Genomic DNA, 4708 nt, shown 5'->3' with positions numbered 1-4708 from the left:
CAGACCCAATCTGGGACTTAGCCGATTTTTCTCTGCATATTATATGGATCCATCACTAGGCCATCTTGCTTGCTCATGTGGTAACTTGGAAGTGTATTTCTGACAGACCCAATCTGGGACTTAGCCGATTTTTCTCTTCATATCATATGGATCCATCACTAGGCCATCTTGCTTGCTTGTGTGGTAACTTGATAGTGTATGTCTGACAGACCCAATCTGGGACTTAGCCGATTTTTCTCTTCATATCATATGGATCCATCACTAGGCCATCTTGCTTGCTTGTGTGGTAACTTGGAAGTGTATTTCTGACAGACCCAATCTGGGACTTAGCCGATTTTTCTCTTCATATCATATGGATCCATCACTAGGCCATCTTGCTTGCTTGTGTGGTAACTTGGAAGTGTATTTCTGACAGACCCAATCTGGGACTTGGCCGATTTTTCTGTTCATATCATATGGATCCATCCTTAGGCCATCTTGCTTGCTTGTGTGGTAACTTTGAAGTGTATTTCTGACAGACCCAATCTGGGACTTAGCCGATTTTTCTCTTCATATTATATGGATCCATCACTAGGCCATCTTGCTTGCTTGTGTGGTAACTTGATAGTGTATGTCTGACAGACCCAATCTCGGACTTAGCCGATTTTTCTCTTCATATCATATGGATCCATCACTAGGCCATCTTGCTTGCTTGTGTGGTAACTTGGAAGTGTATTTCTGACAGACCCAATCTCGGACTTAGCCGATTTTTCTCTTCATATTATATGGATCCATCACTAGGCCATCTTGCTTGCTTGTGTGGTAACTTGGAAGTGTATTTCTGACAGACCCAATCTGGGACTTGGCCGATTTTTCTGTTCATATCATATGGATCCATCCTTAGGCCATCTTGCTTGCTTGTGTGGTAACTTTGAAGTGTATTTCTGACAGACCCAATCTGGGACTTAGCCGATTTTTCTCTTCATATTATATGGATCCATCACTAGGCCATCTTGCTTGCTTGTGTGGTAACTTGATAGTGTATGTCTGACAGACCCAATCTCGGACTTAGCCGATTTTTCTCTTCATATCATATGGATCCATCACTAGGCCATCTTGCTTGCTTGTGTGGTAACTTGGAAGTGTATTTCTGACAGACCCAATCTCGGACTTAGCCGATTTTTCTCTTCATATTATATGGATCCATCCTTAGGCCATCTTGCTTGCTTGTGTGGTAACTTTGAAGTGTATTTCTGACAGACCCAATCTGGGACTTAGCCGATTTTTCTCTTCATATTATATGGATCCATCACTAGGCCATCTTGCTTGCTTGTGTGGTAACTTGATAGTGTATTTCCGACCGACCCAATCTCGGACTTAGCCGATTTTTCTCTTCATATCATATGGATCCATCATATGGCCATCTTGCTTGCTTGTGTGGTAACTTGATAGTGTATTTCTGACAGACCCAATCTCGGACTTAGCCGATTTTTCTCATCATATAATATGGATCCTGGACTTAGCCGATTATAAGGTTATTATATATGGATCCTGGACTTAGCCGATTTTTCTCTTCATATAATATGGATCCTGGACTTATCCGATTATTAGGTTATTATATATGGATCCTGGACTTAGCCGATTTTTCTCTTCATATAATATGGATCCGGGACTTAGCCGATTTTTCTCTTCATATAATATGGATCCGGGACTTAGCCGATTTTTCTCTTCAAGTAATATGGATCCGGGACTTAGCCGATTTTTCTCTTCAAATAATATGGATCCGGGACTTAGCCAATTTTTCTCTTCATGTGGTAACGTATGCCAATCGCTCACAAGTCATGGGATAAGGGTACTTGTGTTCTTCCATCTTCTAAGTCCCGCACGGGGACATCGTGATCGCCCCAAGTCCGGAATAGCGCCAAGTCAAGCCCCACGGTGGCCGTGGAGGACCTGTTAGTGGCGGCCTCACTGACAGCACTAATCCGGACTTAGAAAATATATCTTTCTAATCGAACACCACACACGCAACACCACCATACCACCATCTCCTTGCAAGTACCTAAGTACCCGCAACTCCATGGTGAAGGCAATGTCACTCCATCACCAACCTCTTTGCATTGCAAGCACTTGCGTACCTACAACACTCCGAAGAAGGCAACGGCGCGCGATGCTCGACTCCACACACCTCACCACACCACACCACCGATGGCCAGCCAGCCAGCCAGCCCAGCTAAGGGCTAACCCACCAACCAACCACCAATGGCCTAGGCCAGCCGGATCCCACCTTCAAGTCCAAGCACAGCCAAGTGCAAGTACCGCTAAGTGTTCACCAACCAACCAACACACCAGGTCAGTTGGCCGGTACCCACCTTCAAGTGCCATTACCCTCGGGTGCAAGCTCAATCAAGTGTTAACCAACCAACCCGGCCAAGGCAGCCAACAGGCCGGCACCCTACAGCACCGATCCGCCATTACCACCTCAACCGTTGACCATGCAAGTGGCCTCGGACAACAGGTGACACCCGAAGTACATCCGAAGAACGTATATCAAGTGTTTGCTCACCAAGTCCTCAACCAACCCCAAGTACCCGGAGGTACCCAGAGTGTTGGATCCGCCAACCACTACCAGCACTCCAAGTCCTCGCGAACCCAAAGTGTTTGCCCGGTAGGGCCATTAGACCACAACGCTTGCTAACCATGCAAGTGGCCTCGGACAACAGGTGACACCCGAAGTACACCCGGAGAGTGTATATCAAGTGTTTGTTCACCAAGTCCTCAACCAACCCCAAGTACCCGGAGGTACCCAGAGTGTTGGATCCGCAAACCCGTCCCGGCACTCCAAGTCCTTGCGAACCCAAAGTGTTTGCCCGGTAGGGCCATTGTATCACAACGCTTGCGACCATGCAAGTGGCCTCGAACAAGGTGACAGGGGTATCTTCACCAAGTTCTCAACCAACCCCAAGTACCCGGAGGTACCCAGAGTGTTGGGTCCGCCAACCACTACCAGCACTCCAAGTCCTCGCGAACATAAAGTGTTTGCCCGGTAGGGCCATTAGACCACAACGCTTGCTAACCATGCAAGTGGTCTCGGACAACAGGTGACACCCGAAGTACATCCGGAGAGTGTACAACAAGTGTTTGTTCACCAAGTCCTCAACCAACCCCAAGTACCCGGAGGTACCCAGAGTGTTGGGTCCGCCAACCACTACCAGCACTCTAAGTCCTCGCGAACCCAAAGTGTTTGCCCGGTAGGGCCATTAGACCACAACGCTTGCTAACCATGCAAGTGGTCTCGGACAACAGGCGATACCCGAAGTACATCCGAAGAGTGTATATCAAGTGTTTGTTCACCAAGTCCTCAACCAACCCCAAGTACCCGGAGGTACCCAGAGTGTTGGATCCGCAAACCCGTCCCGGCACTCCAAGTCCTTGCGAACCCAAAGTGTTTGCCCGGTAGGGCCATTGTATCACAACGCTTGCTACCATGCAAGTGGCCTCGGACAACAGGTGACACCCGAAGTACATCCGGAGAGTGTATATCAAGTGTTTGTTCACCAAGTCCTCAACCAACCCCAAGTACCCGGAGGAACCCAGAGTGTTGGATCCGCCAACCCGTCCCGGCACTCCAAGTCCTTGCGAACCCAAAGTGTTTGCCCGGTAGGGCCATTAGATCACAACGCTTGCTAACCATGCAAGTGGTCTCGGACAACAGGCGATACCCGAAGTACATCCGAAGAGTGTATATCAAGTGTTTGTTCACCAAGTCCTCAACCAACCCCAAGTACCCGGAGGTACCCAGAGTGTTGGATCCGCAAACCCGTCCCGGCACTCCAAGTCCTTGCGAACCCAAAGTGTTTGCCCGGTAGGGCCATTGTATCACAACGCTTGCTACCATGCAAGTGGCCTCGGACAACAGGTGACACCCGAAGTACATCCGGAGAGTGTACAACAAGTGTTTGTTCACCAAGTCCTCAACCAACCCCAAGTACCCGGAGGTACCCAGAGTGTTGGATCCGCCAACCCGTCCCGGCACTCCAAGTCCTTGCGAACCCAAAGTGTTTGCCCGGTAGGGCCATTGTATCACAACGCTTGCGACCATGCAAGTGGTCTCGGACAACAGGTGACACCCGAAGTACATCCGGAGAGTGTATATCAAGTGTTTGTTCACCAAGTCCTCAACCAACCCCAAGTACCCGGAGGTACCCAGAGTGTTGGATCCGCCAACCCGTCCCGGCACTCTAAGTCCTTGCGAACCCAAAGTGTTTGCCCGGTTGGGCCATTAGATCACAACGCTTGCTAACCATGCAAGTGGTCTGGAGTATAGGTGATACTGACATACCACCGAGATGGTACATCTAGTATTGGGTCACCAAAACCAAACCAACCCCAAGTATCAACCCGGCATACTCAGAGTGATGGATCCGCCAACCCGTCCCGGCACTCCAAGTCCTTGACGAACCGAAAGTGTTTGCCCGGTAAGGCCATTAGATCACAACGCTTGCTACCCCACGGCGAGCTAAACATGCAAGTGGTCTTAGGCAACAGGTGACACCCGAAATTCATCCGAAGATGGAATATCAAGTGTTTAATCACCAAGCCAGCATCCAAACACCAAGTACCCCGGGAGGACCCGATGCGTTGCGACCATCTCCAAGTTCTTGACGAACCCGCAGTGAAAGGCGGTAAGGCCTCTGGGCCGCAACGCTCGCATGTGTTAACCCGCAAA

The sequence above is a fragment of the Anopheles ziemanni genome (genome assembly GCF_943734765.1).
Source record: "Anopheles ziemanni chromosome X unlocalized genomic scaffold, idAnoZiCoDA_A2_x.2 X_unloc_122, whole genome shotgun sequence".
NCBI lineage: Eukaryota > Metazoa > Arthropoda > Insecta > Diptera > Culicidae > Anopheles > Anopheles ziemanni.
Note: the sequence above shows the minus strand (reverse complement) of the source record.